An 18,195-nucleotide genomic window follows, 5' to 3' on the forward strand; every position below is an offset into this window, starting at 1 on the left:
GGATTTAAAAAAACAACAGATGAATAATAAGCTGACTAACAAAATCTAACTGGACGGGGAAATCACCTTGAGGTGGTTGCAGATCAACTTTACACCTGAAATGTCGCTCCTGTCAAACTGCAGATACGAAATCCAAGACACGTCTCTCACGGGTTCTGCTCCCCGTTCCCCCTACGTCAAACCCCAGCAGCAGACGTGAAGACGGACGGGGGATCTTGATGGACACTACACCCTGAGTGTGTTGTCAGGGACAGATTGCATGCATCCAGGCACGACTGGAAAGAGCTTCCCCGAAAGATGGACCCTACTCGCCGGCGCAGGCGGCTGTGGAGGCCCCTGAAAACGGGGCCAGTCATTCCCTGCGACCCTGCCCCACCCCCAGGAGCCCCGCGTGGCTTCGTCAGGGCCCAGTCCTCACTGAGGAGGCCAGGATCCCGTGTCCGGATGTTGGATGGTTGCATACTAGTTTCCTAGTTCCACAGTGTCCCCGAGAGCAATCCCCCCCATCCCCAAGGGGACCACCACAGAACCCACAGAACCCACCTCCACTCTGACCACAGCTCAGACCACGCCCGGGGGACATGCAAGGAATTCCTGTCCAGGAGGCAGCCGCGGGTCAGCCTTGCCACCGCCAGGCGCAGAGCAGTGCAGGCTGGGAGACAACGAGGGGAAGCCACGGCCCCAATCACCCACGGTGGGACAGCCTCGGGCCCTCCAGCTGTCCCTGGGAGAGGACAGAGTGCCCTCTCTCCCACGGCGCTCCTACCAAGAGGGGCCAGCTGCCCTGAGCACGCGGCCCGTGAACTAGCACCTTCCAGTCCTTTCCAGGCAGAGCACCGAAAGCCCACGACTCACATTCAAATGTCTGCAGCTCCGTACAAATTACGGCATCACAGAAAGTTGCATCCCTTGCTTATATGAAAGCCCCCGGGCTGCAGCTAGTTCAGGGGGCAGTCTGGCTGATGGGGGAGGGGAGGGGAGTCCCCCGACAAACTGGTGTTTGCCTGCAGAGCATGACCCCACGCAGGAATGCTCCCTGGGCGCCCCTCAGCCCATGTCAGTCCAGGATGAACTGAGCTTGTCGGAGCTTGTCGTGGTTGGTCCCCGCCTGTGGCCACAGCCCCCTTTCCTGCTTTTGGCCAGTCAAGTACAAGAGGCCACTCGGGTGCACAGAGCTCCGTCGGGCTTCTGGAAAACAACCCTCAAAACATGCCAAGGACGGTGTCGGCGTCGGGCTTGACAGAAACAGGGGGATGTCGTTGAATCATGTCCCTAGGGACTCGTCTTTCTGTAACTCTTCAGTCCACTTAAGTGTAGAGAAAACGATCTCTCCTGAGTCTTGCCTCAAAGTGACCCCGATGCAAAGCTACCCGCTGGCCCCCCCACCCCGTGCATCTGTCACTGGGGCTCCTCCTGTGATTGCTCCCCTGCTGCCTCTCCCACCGTCTACAGGGGAGGAAGATACCATTGAGGTTTCGCTGCTGAGCGGAAGGGACAAAGATATGACTGGGAAGACTTCTTTCTGACTGCTGGGGCAGCCCCACTTTTCAGGAAGGACCGAAGGGCAGTCAGAGACCCGGCCAGGAGACAGTTAGCCTTAGGGTACCAAGGAAGCAGGCTCTGCCCACACGCTCTCCAGGCACCGGAGCTGGCATCTTCAAACTGTGTGTGTGTGTGTGTGTGTGTGTGTGTGTGAGAGAGAGAGAGAGAGAGAGAGAGAGAGAGAGAGATAAAGCGGTAGTATATGTTTAAAAATAAAATACACCAGCTAAAAAGAGCAATGCTACTTGTCTGCTCCTACTTTGCTTTTTACCTATTATAACAATATTTAACTTCTCCCCATGTAGGAAGCTAATATTCTACTAACTGTAATGTCACCAGAGTCATAGGCTGATTGACTAACAAAGGAAACTGGACCCAATACCCACCAGTGTGTTCAGGGCCCAGGGAGAGGCCGCAAGGGCCCCTGTGTCCCCGAGTCCCACAGAATGCAGCGCCTCACACAACGGGGTGCGTGGGCTTGAACCACAGTGCGCACGCCATCACAGTGTAGAGTGATGACGGCCTCCAGCCCTGTGAACCTTTAGGAAGCAAAAATGGGAGCCAGAACAACAAAAAACTAAAAAAGAAGGAGAGGAGGAAGAAGGGTAGAGTGGGGGGAAGGAGAAGGGGAAGAAGATATAAATACAACGAGTTTTAAGTTTGCCTTGTCCATCCACTCATTTGATGCCTGGACCCTATCTGACACAGGATTTGTAGGAGTGGAGAGGAGAATGTGGAGTAGTGAGTGGGCTGTGAAGAGAAGAAACCAAGACCCAAAGTACTAGGCGTGTATGGACTGAAAGGAGGGGTCCGTCACCCCAGATCGCATCCGCAGGAGTGAAAGACAATGCGGAGCAAGCGATTACGGGCCTGGCGTGAGGCTGCTCCCCTGGGGCACCGTTGGCCTGCTCCCTGTCACCCGGGAGAGCAGTCAGGTAGCAGGGTGAGCGGCACCTGCAGAGTCAGCTGCCCCCGGGCATCGGGTGGGTCAGCAAGAAGGAGGGGAGCAGGACGCTCGCGGTTTTCACGCTGGGCGCCAACGTGCTGTCAGGTCCCGCGGCTTAGCCGTCGCAGACTGCCCGTGAGCACCATGTTGTAAAACTGACCTGCCTTGGTAGGATGAATCTTGAAAGAACATGACTATAAAACCACGGTCACTTAAAAACAGCAGTGAAGCCTCCATCGCCCCCGCCGTCTGATCTTGCGATCTCGGGTTCAGGTCGAGGGTGCTTTCGTGGATGGGCGGAAAGGAGATCCCTCCTCGGGAAACCGGAGCTGGTGCCCGGCGGCCTGGAGGGCTCGGGGCTGCCTGTCCCCGTTCTTGCAGTGGCTGTCTGGAGTGAAGAGGGCACGGACGGTGCTGCAGGCCGTGCAGCTGCGTGGTGGCGTTGGGTGGCATGACGGTGTGCGTACAGGAAGGGACTTTATGAGCACACGCCCCCAGGTCTGCAATGTCCCATCAGAGAGCACAGCTCCAAGACTAGGAAATGCTCAGAACCCACTTCATGGCAGACACGTGCGTGATTTCAGAACATACTCCTCTCTCCGGACTTCCTCTCCTTTGTACAATAGCAGATACATCCCTTCCCCCCCGCCAATGTTTAAGCCTTTGCTAACAACTCCTGAGTATTCACTATGTCAAAGGCACTAAGGTGAAGGGTTTAGGTGAATTATCTTACTCAATCTTCAAACTCCGTGAGGGCCTGGAGTCTTATCTGTTCTGGATTCTTCTGGAGGCTTGTTCCTTGAGAAATCATTGGTACTGAACAAATACCTGCTGAAGGGCTGAGCAAACACGTGAGTGAGTGACAGAGCAACTTATAAAATAGGTAGTGGTATTGTCCGAGTTTTGCGCTAAGGTTAAGTGGCCAATCACAGGTGAGAATAAGAGGCAAAGCCAGCTACCTGTCCCCACAGCCAAGGTTCCTAGTGTGAATAGGAATGATCTTTGCATAGGTCAGTGGGTTGGGCTGGGTTTTCGTTTTTATTTACTGCTTGCTTTGGAAACGGAATAGCCCCAAAGCGCCAGCAGACGAACCTGAAAGATAAAATTCTCGAGTGTGGTTTGAACCCCACACCCAAACTCTTGGAGGCAGGGTTGGCCCCTGAGAACTAGAAATGATTACCTTCAAGGAGCGAAGTGAAGAAACCAGTGGGGCACGTTAACTCAAACGATGTAAGGGAGCCGAGGTACCGGGTCCAGAGAGAGGCAGGGAGGGTTAGGGTTAGGGTTAGGGACCGGAGGCCGCAGCCAAGCGCAGGGACTCTGAACAGTAGGAGATGAGGCAGCGAACACAGACCGGGACCAGGTGGGGTGGGAGGGGACCAGTGTCTGAATAATCTCCTCTTGGGCCAGGCTTTCAAGTTTGCTCTTGGGAGCTGGCCAGCGTGTGCTTTATAGCTGGGTCAGCCCAACCTGGTGGGCCAGAAATAAGGGAGATAACGAAAACACATGTGCATTTTTAGTTTACTTGGTGCAGATTCCAATGTTGTGCCCAATCAGGGACACAAAAGCAAAGGTGCATGGGGAGGGGGAGGGGAGGTCTCGGGCTTGGCGTCTAAAGCAGCCACAGCGCGGGAGAAGCGGATGGCATTTTTCACCCGTTGCTGTGTCTTTCGCTCTCTCGACTGCTCTTATTCTCACTTATATAATGTTAGGGTTTTCAAGCGATGCTTCCTTTTAATGTCTCCATGTCCTATTATGCATTCCTGTACTCATAGACGGGGTATACGGTTACAGGTCCTTGTTTTGCAAGGCTTAGCTAGAGTAAATGTGCAGAGTATCCTCTCTGCACATCTGTGGACTCCGGTTGTCAGCGGGACGACCAGGACGCACAGTCCGAGCTGGTCTGCGGTGCATACTTTGCATCTGGCCTCCCAACCTCACTTCATGCTGCAGTGCGGACCGGGTACTGCCCTTCAAGCCTCTGTCTCCCTGACTTCCACCTTCCCTTACGCCACAGCCGCAGATCACTCTTTTGTGGGAAACCACCTTTTTTTGCAAAAGCAAAGAGGAAAACGCAAGCACCATAAATAACTCGGCCTGCCCACTACAGGGTGATATTCCATAGGCTGAAGTTTCAGCCGACATCTAACAGGACTGTCTGTGCCCAGCTCTGCCATTTATGCAAATGAACCGGTGCCCAGGCCACGTGAGGACGCTGTGCACGGGCCGTGGCGGCTGGCCAGCACAGGCGAAGCCCCCATTCGGTGTAGAGACAAGACCACCGCTTCACTGCGCTCCAGTCCTGTCGAAGTCACCCGCGGCAGACTTGTATCTCTGTCAAGGGCTTCGGTTTTCCGTCATCTATTTTTTATAGCACTGATACTAACCCAATTGCAGCAAATGAAGGGTATTATTTCTGGCGTGGGTGCATCGCGATGCTGATTTGCCCGCCCCGGGAGGCAGGCGCACTGTGCGGGGTTTCGCCGTTCGCCATGGGAGACCTGGTTCCGCAAAACGTAAGTGTTCTGAGATGCTTGGCATTTCAAAATGGAAATGCCTACTTCCCCATGCATGCGGGGGAAAGGGCCATATGATAATAGGCTGGGGGAGGGATGGAAATTTTATTCGGTATGACTTGGGGCAGGAAGACAGTGGGCTGAAGACGAGCCCAACAATTTGCTGCTTCCTCCAGCTTCTCAGCATGACATCGGTCTCTGAGAGAATCTTGGTTTGTGCCGAAGCAAGTTGGTGACATTTCTGAATCATACTCTCCTGTGCTCTTTCTGAAATATCTCTGGGTCCTGGTCTTTGTGGGCTCTCCAAGTATAACACGCTTGTGTTTTGAGATTTTACAAAGGGTAACAGAGACCCACAGTCCAGGGAGCTCAGAGGGAACCATCTATAAAGGACCGTAGCTCCCCCACCCCCCCATCCCAATCACGCACGTACACAGGTTTTCAGAATTAACCAGTTAGCTGGCAATAGCACTACATATCAGCCTAGAATGCTTTTTGCTTACAGTGGATTTACTTACAAGGATTCATTAAATAGCAGTAACTAACGACCCTATATTAAGGGGCCAACGTTAAGCTTTCAATCTGCAGTGTCTTTTACCAGGCTATTAGTGGCTTTATGAGAGCTAATGCCTCACAATTTATTTCTCTGTGAATATTGATCACACCTGAGTTGTGCCACAATTACTGCTTCTTCAGGTAGGCTACTGTTCTGGCCCCTGTTCTCGCCTCGAAGACTGTTTATTAATTAGCTTTCTGACTTTGTGAATATGATTACGGTTTTTTTAGCTGGTGAAAAAGAACTCTACCAAACCAGGTTCTTACACAAGGCTGTTTTTCAATGTGTCCTGCTTTACCTCACAAGATCAGTAGGACACCGGTAATGGAACCGAGTCAGCTCAGGGGTGCATTATTCAACTTTCTATTACACTTGGCAGCTAATTTGCAGGTTCACACTCTTCTAATGGCGGAGTCCCTGAAACCCTGGCAGCGGAGCCCTCCAGCTCCCGCTACATATGCAAAGGGAGAATGGGACCCAGACAGCTCCCCTGCACTGGCTCCATGTCCAATGTGTTACTTCGGTCAAAGCCAGAAATGAATCCTTGTTGGATGCTTTCTAGCAAGCAGGACTGGTGAGGGGGCAGTGCGCGGGGAGAAGCAGAACTAGAAGCGTTGTCAAACAAGCTCGAACTTTCCACTGAGAGTCACAGAAGGAATTCAAAGACCAAATATTTCGTCAAATTTAAAAACTCATATTAAGTAAGAACCCTTCCTTAGACCCACTGGTGGAATGTTTCAAATGCTTTTTCTATATAAAGAGATGCTTGATCTGATAGGGCAAGGGATGTTTTTATGTCCCCCCCCAAAAAAAATGTATTATTCTTAGAAAAGAAATCATGGACACGTAGCCAGATATGGGAACAAATATTCATGGGGTAACATTTTTTGGCATGAAATAGAAAGAAGAGAGTTTTTTTCTAAAACACTTGGCAAAGAGGAACACTTAAACATATTTCTGAACTTGCTCCGCGGCAAACCCCCCACCACGTGTTTCGCTTCCTCTGTTGGGGAAGGAGGAAAATCCCCAGGCCGGGGCTGGCCTCTGGGCCCATCGCTCCCCTGGCAGGGCCACGTTAAATGAGCTAAACGCCTCCTGGAATGCCCGGCCGGCCGTCTGCACTGCACAGAAATGATACACATGGCACTCTGAGAAGGAACTTAAAGCAGCCAATTTCTCAGAAAACATTTGAATGACCCTTGGAGGTCAAGAGCGCCATTGCGAGCGTGAAAACTGCTTCCAATGTGAATAACGTGCTCTAGGGTCAGCGAGGGGTCCAGGCCGGCGACCGGCTTCCCGTAAACAAGCCGCCTCGTTGGCTTCCGGAGGGGCTGGGGCAGATGTGGGAGAAGATGACCCAGAAACCGCAGAAATGTTCTCCCACTGCGCCTCCTTCGTCCTGTGGGGTCACCCTCTCGAAGTTTCCTTCCCGTCGTTCAGTGGGTTGCACGTTGCAGAGCAGCTACACTGAACGTGTTAAGCAACTAGTGACTAGTCCTTCGAACTAGTAAGCCGCTGAGCTTCAGTCCATCTCCCGCTTGGCGTGAACAAAGTGTGTTTTTGGGTGCCACGTAGGGAGTGGAAAGGTTTGTGAATGGAAAGGAAGCTTCCCTGCATTATTACTGTTTTACATTTTCATTTCACCTCAGAGCTCCGCAGGAGAGGTAGGTCTGCAGACAGGAGGCCAAGCCTGATTTTCGGAGATCTGGCTTTGTGGATGGGAAGGGCCTTTCATTCCTCACCGCCGTGTGAAACGCGGGTCTTCTTGCAGGCGCCCCCCCCCCTCCCCTGCTGGGACCCCAGCGCAGGTGCCTGAGGGTCCTACCTGTGCTCCAGAATGGGCACCTCCCAGCTGTCGGGGTCTTACAGACCACCTCCCTTTTTTTTTTTTGAAAAGACAGTGTTTTAAGTATTTTTTTAAAGGCCAGCATTCCCCTGCTGTCTCCATCCCCAACTTCCCCCACAAAAATCTCCTTTCCTTTGAATTGTACCTGCATCGTCCCCACAGGTCTCCCTACCTGGGACAGCCATCCCTGGGCCTCGGGTGCCAGGGGAGCAGACCCAGTGTGGACACTGGATGAGGAAAGAGGAGACGTGGCCCCAATAACCCTGTTGCCCTTGCCCCCGCCCGGTGCTCCCTCCCGTCCCAGAGCAGACATCAGCTGGACAGCCACTGCTGTCGGCTGCGGACCTCTCGGCCCCAAACCTGAGACCTGAAAGCCGAGGAAAGGCTAGGTGCTGAGTCAGAACAATCACTGGGAAATCAACCTCTCCTTCTATCTTGCCCAGAAAACCAGTGAAAGAAACAGTGTTTTTAAAGCACTTAAATAATTGCTGAAAAGGGAGAAATGGGGAGCCATCTCCATGCCTGTGAATGTCTCCAGTTCTTGCCTTGGTTACTGTCCTTTATTTGGTAAAGGAGGTTGCAAGCTCAGATTAACAGATGTTGCTGACAGACACCCAGAACTCGGATGTTTTAGTAGACCTCCCTCAACCTGCTAACCTGGGGGGAGAATGTCAGCTACCGGAGCGGAGAGGGGACTGTGCCAGTAAGCGTGGTATCGTGAGGTGCCATGGGGCAGGCTCCCTGGCTGGGAAGCCTTTCGACTTCCTTCCACAGGGACGACCGCTCTCCGATTCCCGGTCACTGGCCGGAGGGAGCTGTCGTGTGGACGACTGGTCAGTTGTTGTGCGTTGCTATTGTTTGCTCTGCAGCGGCTGTGGAGCGACTAGCTGTCAGACATGAATGACTGAGTCTTGAGTGCGGTCTTGGGATTGTAAGGGTTCAGAGCTAGTCACCCCAAGATATGCTCTGTGGTGTGCCGTCTGTTTTGCAGTGAAGGCGATTTTAGCTTCAGACTATAGAGAAATGGCCACCCCCTCCCTTTAACTACCCAGAAGAACTGGGGAGTCATTGGGGGGCTGCACCCCTAATAACAGACTATCAGAGATGGTCTTGACCTCACTTGACCTACCTACAGGGCTGGACACACTTCTTTTTGCTAAACATCTGCTCCTCTTACATCCTGCCAGGACCCTCAGAGCCCCACAGGCCCCTTACCTCACCCCCAGCTCAGAGTGTGGGGTTACCATACACAAGTCCATATTAAACTTGGTCATTTTCTCTTGCTCATCTGTCTCATGTCTATTTATTAGACCAGCCAGAAGTGGGCTGTGTCGGAGTGGCCCTGGGCTGCAACAGCCACCCAGCAATGGCTCTAGCGACCTGCTGGGGCTGGAGTGCCCCCACCCCGTACACACCCTGGGCCTGCCTAGCCCAGCACCGGCTCCACTTGGGGGAGGTGCACTGTCTGAAGCCTCATTTGCAGACGGTTAAAGTGCACAGACGGAGATAGATACTGTGATCATTGAATGTCACCGGCCTCCGCCACTCCTTAAAACCACCTTTCACGTCCTCCTGTCCCCCAAGTCCTGAAGTCTGCTCGGGAACCTCCAGAACACCCAACTCCTTCATGAACAGACTTCTTTTACTTTAATGATCCCAGGGTTCTTCCAAACCAGAGGAGACGTTCATAGGGGAGGAAAAAATAATTCCCCCTCTACCCTTCTGAGTTCTTAGCCGAGACCCTGTCATAAAAGACAGACAGACTAACAAGAGACAGACACACAGAAGTGCAGATACCTCATCTGTACACAGGAGACACTCACGGGAGATACTCAAAGAAAACTGAGTATCTCTCCACGTGGCTCAGAATTTAGGCTCAAAATCCATCTTTATAAGGAAAGGGGAGAGGGTGTGGGTCCCTTAGGGGAGAGGAAATGATTCTTAGGAGAGATGAGTGGGCCCTGAATCAATGAACAGATGGGAGGTCCGATGGCGTGTGACAACATGGTGCGGACTTCGAGCCTCCTGTCCTGTGACAAGCCTCCTCAGTCCTCCCCACCTGATGAAACTTTCCCGAAAAGACTTAGGACAGTTGAGTTTCTCTTGGAGCGTCTGTCTGGAAGCAGGTAAGGGAGCTCAGAGGGAGCCTCTCCCTGTGTTTGCTGTGTCTCAGGTGCCTCCAGCTCAATACAATCAGTGTATACCAAAGCGGCATATTTTGGGGTGGCATGTCCTGAGCTCCTACTTTGGGGTGACATATTCTGCTACTCTTCATTTTCAAATGAGGACATCAATTTGCTATTTGTTCCTATCCTAGGAGTGCCTTAGTCACAAAGCATACTTTTTTCCCTTTGTTGTTAGTTTGGCACAAGCCCAGACTTGCACTGGGTATAGCACCTGCATGGAGGTGAGCGGTTAGTAATTTTTAAGGGTAAAACAACTACAAAGTTTATTGAGGTTGCTTCTTCACTGACTCGGTATCTAGGCACTGAGGAAGCCAGGATGAGCAGGCTACTTGGGATTATAGCCAAGGGGCGCTGTTCACACAGCCACGGCAGGGCACGTCCGAGCGCCCAGTCCAGGGCCAGGCCGCCTTTGGGAAGCCCCGCCCATGGCCGAGACCTGGGGAACTTGGCACCTGTCAGTGGCCCCACCTTGTTTTATTGGGAGGATTTCCTGAGTCCTTAGAAAAGCTTGGAAAAGAACTGGACATGCAGTAAGTGCGGTGAATGTAGGCTGCAGTAAATACTCCAGCTTTGTTGCAGGGAACTTGGCCACATTAGCATTGTATTAAAACTTAAACTCTAAATAATTTCTGAGACATCTGTGCATTGCAACTGTTTAATAGTCTAAACCAAGGCCTAAGCACAGAACTTCCATTACCTGTAGGTAAATGTTTCTTTTTATCCCTTAGAGACATAGGGGATAAAAGCGCACACACACGTGCACGTGCACACACACATGTGCATACACGCGTGTGCTCAGCAACATAGACCAGGAATAGCAATTGGACTAAAGCTTAACATAGAAGCAGATGCATTTGAAGGAGAACTTGGGGGAATTTTCTGTGTGTGGATGTGTGTGTGCAATTTGCCTTCTTCTCCTTGTTGTCAGAATAGTTCCATTTAGGAAACACATTCTCTTCCCAAGTTTGCAGATACCTGCAAATAGTATTCTGCCCAGAGGGAAAAAAACTCACAAGGAGCCACTTGAAGCGAATCCCCTAGGATGTCACAATGGAGTACTCATTGCTGTTATAAGGTTGATTTATCTGCAGAAACACATACTGGTTCTCACCATATAATCAGGGCCGTCTCTTGAAATGGGATGACTAGGCATCTGCCTCAGGAAGGGACATGGGGACCCCAGAGCTCGGACAAGGTCCCACGGAGCCCCCACATCCCATGACCCTCCCTCTCTCCTACCTGGCTAACATGCCTGCCCGTGGGGTCCATCCTGCAAATACAAACGTCTCACTTAAAATATAATTTACCTGCGAGAGGGGAGTGTGTTTACCTTCTGTTAGCACATTGTAGAGCCTTGAATAGTCAGATAAGTGGCTGCACCCCCTCCCATTGCAAGAGCAGACCCTGACACGTGACTTTCAATTTGTGAAGAGCCCTGGTGGCAAGGATTGGTGTTGCAGAGAAAGGAAGGACCAAGAGCTGGTGTTATCATTATGGCAAGAGTCTCTGAGGAGGGGTCTCCTTGCATGAGGCAGTGGCTCTGGGCGGAGAGAAGGTACCAGAGCACGTGGTAGGGGCGAGGGACCCAGAGAGAGCGGACTTCCTCAGGCAGGAGACGGGCTTGCTCCCTCCCGTCCTTTGCCTCTCCCTCCTGTTGTCTTCCGCGCACACAGGTTTGGCAAGGACCAGGAAAGCACAGAGCAGAAGGGAACGGCAGGTAGGAAGTGCAGTCGCAGGATGGTCTTCGCTACACTGCGCGCTTCCATTGTGTTCAGCGCCGACCAGTGACGGGGCAGCTCCGGCAGAGAATATTTGCTCCAAATGACGAGGCAAGGGGAGGGGGAATGAGTCAGCAAACCAGACCGGGGCCGCACAAGCCACGCTGCCCCTTTACCCCCACCCGAGCCCAAGCTCTGGTGAAACAGCCCCGATCTTCCCTTCTCCGTGTGATGATGGTGACTCGAGGTCTGTCACAAACTACAAACAGTGACAAGGAGGGGGTGGGCAAAAGTAGGTTTACAGTGGGGTGTACACGCGAAAGAGCACTCACATGTATTCTCCTATTATCATTCTTGTATCATGCTTGTACTATTATTCACTCACTACTGTATTATTTATTTGTATTGCAACAGTTAACCTACTTTTCCCCAGCCCCGTTTTCAGTTTCCTTTTCATAGGTTTTTCCTGATAAGTAGGTATCAAACCTTATAAAGAAAAAAGTCCATTGTGTGTGTGTGTATAAATATATATATATATATATATATATATATATATATATTTCCCATTATGTGCCATATATAAACAATGGCAAATTCGTATCATCCTCAGTTTGATTGCACTGCTCTTTTGGTTGTTGTGCGTGGCGGGGCAGAGCCCACCCACCTATTCATTGTGACATTTCTTTTCTAGAGCCAGACTAGGACAGACTCATATACCATTCTGATCTGGGTGCATTTCTTCAGAAGGTACGCTGTGCTCGGGGGGTCCGCGGCGGCCTGGGCTCGGGAGAGGGAGCCAGGAGGGGGTCTGTGCATGCGTCTCAACAGAAAGGTCCCTCTGCGAAGGGGAGGAGAGGGAACAGTGGGCGCCCAGGAACGTGAGTGTCCTCTAACCTCTCCTTGGCCTTCCTGCCCTCCCCGGTTGGTCTCGGCAGAAGTTCTGCCTGGAGACTCTGCAGAGACGCCCTTGACCGAAAGGGGGCAGTGGGGAGCAACCAGAGGAGGGGGAGCCAGGCGACAGGGGTTTTAGGACCCTATGACCTTTTCCTTGCAGAATGGCTGTTTTGGAATTCTGTACTCTGTGTTACTGTGCGAAGCTGGGGGGTCTTAGGAACACTGCGAGGAGACTGTCACTGAGCCCCACTCTTGTCCTAAACACCCTTCCTCCTTCTGCCTCTGAGTCGCAGCCACTCTCCATAGTGCCTCCCTGTCTGGGGGAGGCCTCCCCCTTCACTGAGGCACGGGGTTGCTCTTAGCAACACACACACACACACACACACACACACGCCCATAGCAGGCCTCTGAAGCCCCTGCAAGCCCCCTCTGTTCAGTGCTCCCTGGCTCCCCACCTGGAGTGACCAGCTCCAGGGGCGGACAGGACAGCCAGGCCCTGCTCCTGGGGGTCGCCGCCTGCTGCTTTGGGCGAGCTGGATTGCATCGCCGGCTGACTCCCCGGTTTCTCGGCCCTCTCAATTTTGCTGAAACCTTCCCAATCAAATGTTACCCGGAGCTTATCCCACCATATGTTGTTCATCTGATCATCATGAAACAATCTACCTGAATCTGCCCCTCCCAAAAGCAATTTTCCTTAATTCCCTCACCCCTCGGGGCAAATTGTTTCAAGAAGAAAAGCCTAGAGGGTGTATTTCAACTCTTGTATCAAATCCCTGGTCGTTTCCCAGGCCATGGCAATGAAGTGTAGCAGACCAGGGGGGCTCACAGCAAAAGAAACATGCTGTCTCACATTTCTGACGTCAGGAAGTTTGGAATGAAGGTGCCAGCAGGGCGTGCTGCCTCAAATGGCTCTGGAGCAGAACCCTTCACTGCCTTTTCTAGCTTCTGGCAGTCGCCAGAAGGCCTCGGCTTCCCTGGGCTTGCGGCAGCAGCGGCACCGCTGTGGTCTCCGCCACACCACCCCCCCCCCCCCCGCCCTGTTGCTGTGTGACGCTGTCTCTTCCCTTGTGTCTGTCTGTCTCCCAAAAGCTCTCCTCATGAGGACACCAGGCATTGGGTTTAGGGCCCACCCTCACGCAGTATCACCTCCTCTAAACTGGAATAATACAGCATAGCAAATATATATAACAAATATAGGTAGCTCATCTACCTTAGCTCTCATCTAACAAACACGTATCCGTCCCCAGACTCGGCACTCACCCCCTCCCACACCCACGGAACCAGCACACCCTGCAGGGGCCACCAAGGCCTAATGACTCATGGGAAGGGCAGGCCCACCTGGCCCTTCCCGTTATTTCGGAGGTTATTTCGGAGTGAGGCCAGAGCCCCGAGGACCAATCACGCCGCAGGGTCCCCCAGGCACTTGGGTCTCCCTGAGAAATCGCAGACCACAGGAGCCCTGGGGAGCACCCACGGGAGCTTGAAGCATGCAGCTTCCTTCTTCCTGAGTACCAGGATCATGCTGGTAGCAGGTCATTCTTTCTCTGACATCCCTTCTGTCACTTCGGTGGCCTCTGTCTCCACACACAACACTGAATCGCATGGCAGAATCTCATCTGCCAGGGGTGTGAGCTGGTCTACAGCCGGCTGTATGTCCCCTCGATTGTTCGGGCTCTGGAGGGCTGCAGAGTGCCCGGGGCTACTTATTCCCAGGCAAACAATTTATTAGGTCGCCGTCTCCGCTGAACTTTTCGTTTCCTACTGACATATTCTTTCGAAAGGAAAAATTTCGACTTCCTTAATTGTAAATCAGGTTTTAAGTGTGCCTATTTTTCAAGAAAGGGGATCAGATATCGGGGCACAGTTCTCAGATTATATAATTCATTAGCCACAATCTACAATAATAATCTGTGTGATACTTTTAGTCCTCCAGCTGCACACTGATGTGACTGTACATCTGGAACAAGGCAGACAAAGGCAGAGAGGCAGAGAGAGAGAGAGGGAGGGAGAGAGGGAGAGAGAGAGAAAGAGAGAGGGAGAGGGAGAGAGGAGCCCACTGTCTGTAAGTTGGTGCTGGGTGATGACAGGAGAGAGATGACATGCATGGACACAGAGACACTTACTGAAGTAAAAACCGAGAGGCTTCATTGGGCTGGATGGTGCAAAGGCATTTTATAAATATGTTTGATAAGTAGGCACAAAAGAGAGTGACTTACGAGGTGGTTATTTTGCATTGGGCTATGTTCAAAGCCAAGTGGAGTTCCTCGTTCGCGCTCACCGTCTGGCGGTTTTCCGCTTGCAGGAAGGCTCTGTTTGCCTCCAGCTCCTCCCCTGGAGGCAGCGTGGCAGAGCCTCTGAACCAGAGTCTGCCGGAGGAGACCGTGCACTGAGGGAAGGGAAGGTCCGCGCATCACATTGAAGGGAAGGGCTGGCGTTAACCACCGAGACTGGGTTGTTTTCTTTTAAGCCACTAAAAGAGTATGGACACTTGATCGGAAAAAAAACATGCAAATAGTGAGTGGCATGAGTCCTTTGTCCCATAGTAGAAGAAAACTACCTGTTTAGTAGCTTCTCTAGGAAAAATCCTCAGTAAGCAGATAACATCGATTTAAGTATATATAAATATCAGTATAACATGTATCAGTAACAATGGTTTGGGGCAGAACACTGATTTGCGAGGAAGTCAGGATACAGCCCTTTCCAGGTGTCACGAGGGGTACTTGCTCACCTGTCCCAGCAGACTGGGCAAGGGCCTGGGGCTCAGCTCCAACGGGGTTGGGGTCAGGGGAGGGCCGTTGCATTTAACGCCTGGGCGTGCACATGCCCCTCGACCTCCAGGGCAGGGCCCTGAGCCAAGCTGACCCACGCCCCAGCCCTGAGACAGCCCAGTGCCAACGGCCCACTACGGCACAGTCCCCCACCCCAAGGCCACAGCTGCTCACGTGAGGAATCTCTGACTGTCCTTTCTTAGGGACGCAAAAAAAAAAACTCGCTGAAAGACACCCTATCAGAAATGCCGAGTCATCGGTGTTCCATCACATTTCCTGGCGTGCATGTATTTGGCACCTTTCTTTTCAAAGAGGCCTGCGTGCTGAGCCATGACTTAGTCGGATTTCTTGGGTGTCCGGCAGTGGCCCTGGGACTGGGAGAAGGCATGTTTCACAAAAAAAGGAAAAAAAGGCAGTGATTGTTACCAGAATCAATTACCCTTGATGATAAAATAAACATTTGGGGATATTTCTCTTCTTTTTTTTTTAAATCATAGTAACATTTTTGAAAAACAAAATTGGAATTATGCTGTCTACATTGTTATTCGTCTTCATTGTTTTGGGACTATTTTTTTATATCATCCAGTATTCTTTAAGAATGTAAATTCATAAGCTGTGCAGGAAACTATGAGTAAAAAAGTAAATTACAGCACATCCCCATGATAGAATCTTAGAACTTTATATCTCCTAATGTGAAAGGAGCCAGAAATTCCTCTGCAGGAAGTGTTGTATTTTTCTCATTCCTTGAAAAAAGAATTACATAAGTCACTGTACATGAAATGTTATGGGGGGGGCAGTTTTCTACAAAGTAAGTCATGGTAATTCTAAAATTGGGCATGACCATCTGGAGCGTGAGTCGTTAGGCTAAGTCAGAAGAAAGAGAGAACAAGCAATGCAGCGCCTTCCTGGGAAACCGGAGACCCGCCATATTCCTTGTGCTCCACGGGCTGCAAACGGGGGAGCTGAGCCAACGTTAGGTTGCATGGTTTTCTAGAATTAACTGATCTGGAGCTTTCGTTACTCACATTCCCATGGAACTGACAAGGGACAGTCTCCCTGAATCAGTTTAACGTCAGCACGACGTGCACAGAGGAGCCACCCAGCACCCAGTTCTGCTCTTGCGTATTCGGAAACGAAAATGCAGAAGAAAACCCCATCTGTAGACCTCAGAGGGGAGTCCTCTGAAAGAGGCGAGTTCTGCTCCGCTGGCTCGGGGAGAGACGTAGAAAGTCAGTGAAAATCGATGCAGACTTGAAGGTTTTTAGCAACTTTATACTGAACAAGAATGTTACTTGTTAATACCAGGAGATCTTGCACTTTACCACAGAAGAAAGTCAAGGAGCGTGGGAAATTAAAAAAAAAGCAGTTTCTGTGAACCAGAGGTACGGCCTTCCTGTAGGAAGGTAACAGTCACCAGTCGTAGAATTTCTGTACATAGCGATTCCCTGTGCCAAACACATCACACACATTCTTTCATTCCCACACAGTGTAAACAGACACCATCATTCTACCCTACAGCAGAGAAAGGAAATGATGGAGGGTGGGCTTCATTCATTCCCGCACTAACTCACTCCCTCAGAACACGTGTGCCTGGCTCCTAACGTGCGGCCGGCAAGGTGTGAGTGCTGAGATCCGGTTAGGAACAGGGTCCCCAGCTCTGCCTCCTGTTGGCGCCCACGGGCCCCCAGCCTGGATTCCCATCCAGCTGCCAGTCTCCAAATTGCTGAACCCAAGATGAATTTAATAAGAAACCTGGGAGATCGGGAAACAGTATTGCATCTTAACTGATGTCCTTCCCGATCTGAGAATCCCCACGACCACACCTTAGAATTAGGAATTAAAAGAACGTGCGCTCTCTTGCATCATTTTGTGACGACAGGTGAATGCAGGAGGCATGTGGCGAAACAGATTGAGAAGTCAGGCCCCTGTGCTTTTGCTCCTTCACCGGAGAGTTTGTTCGACCACCGAGGAAGAAACAGGGGCACTTCCAGGGGAGAAGCAGTGAAAGACGCTCACCAGTGTTTACCTAGAACACAAGGGTCCCCACGATTTTGTTAGGGAAAATGGCAAAGGCAGGCTTTAGCAAAATATTTTCAAGTGGTGCCATCCGTGAACATCATTTGTTTTTTCTTTGTTTGTTTGTCTGCCTCTTACCCCAAGGGCCCTTGGGAGCCCACAGCCAGGTGAAAATATTTGCCCAGGTGACAGAGGGCAGAACCTGGGCTTGAAAGTATCCATCCGTGGCTGCATCCTTTCCACGACGCCACGCAGAAGGCTTTTTCAGCGAACAGGAGCACCTTAACTGAGCTCTGTCCTTCAGCTGGTGGGACAGGCCCACAGACCCGGAAAGCTAGCACTCCGTTTTGGGAAGAAAAAGGGTTTTCTGAACATTCTAATCATGCCCACAGAAGTTATTTGCCCTAGGTTTCCTAAGATTCTATAAGAAATTGACCAGGTGTATTTCAAGGGTTTTTCTCCGTAGCGGACCCCTGGTCGAGGGTCATAGCACTGGGACGGGTTTAATCTTCAGAGCGGACTGTAGTCCTGTGAGACCCGGTCACTCGAGAGTGTAAGCCTGTCGGCCGCGGAGTCAGGGCTGAGTGTTAACCAGTAATTCAAAACAGCGATGGAGGCACTTGCATCTGGCTTCATCTTTCCTGAACAAGCTATTTCTCTCGCTTTATTTTAAAATGTGTAGCAAGCCTGGTTTTAGCAAACTAAAATAAGCCTAATAATGGGACGTTATTTGGAAATCAAGTGTTACTGTTGCATAATGGTTTAATAACCTTGATACACAAGGCTTGTGTTCTCACAAACACACGTATTCAAAGGAGCTCATTGAAAGAAATGAATCTCTTTGGGCTTTTCTTTCTTCATGTAGGTGTGAGCTGAGAGCAGGCTTAATTTGGTAATCCGGTAGCAGGATTGCCGATTTTTCACTAATTTCCAAAAAACCACAAGCACTGAAATAAGCAAATGAGATTGGCTCATTAAAAATGCCCTACCCAGGAGTGTAATAAAGAGGCAATTACTGGATTTACTAAAGTCCTCCTAAGTTCTTTTTTACATGAGCGTTATTTCTTCAATAGTGAGTCAGTAACACAGTGCGTTGACGGGCACCCATTTGGTTAGCCGTGATGGTGATCGCGTAAGTAATAGGTTCATTAACACAGACGCTGGACATTTCTTCATAGCCTGTCCACTTTTCCAAGGGAAAGACAAT

General features: G+C 51.0%; 1 protein-coding gene across 13 annotated transcripts in view; it reads left to right on the forward strand.

Moving 5' to 3' along the window:
• SORBS2 (sorbin and SH3 domain containing 2) overlaps positions 1-18,195 on the forward strand; it is a 158,467-nt gene that overhangs the window by 23,380 nt on the left and 116,892 nt on the right. Inside the window, exon 2 of one of the 13 annotated variants that reach the window (XM_036011738.1) lies at positions 12,002-12,057. The exons of the other annotated variants lie outside the window; for them this stretch is intronic. The gene's annotated coding sequence lies outside the window, so the exon portion shown is untranslated. The remainder of the gene's footprint in view (positions 1-12,001; positions 12,058-18,195) is intronic. 13 annotated transcript variants of the gene reach the window in all.

The sequence above is a fragment of the Phyllostomus discolor genome, chromosome 11 (assembly GCF_004126475.2).
Source record: "Phyllostomus discolor isolate MPI-MPIP mPhyDis1 chromosome 11, mPhyDis1.pri.v3, whole genome shotgun sequence".
In the NCBI taxonomy this organism is placed as follows: Eukaryota; Metazoa; Chordata; class Mammalia; order Chiroptera; family Phyllostomidae; genus Phyllostomus; species Phyllostomus discolor.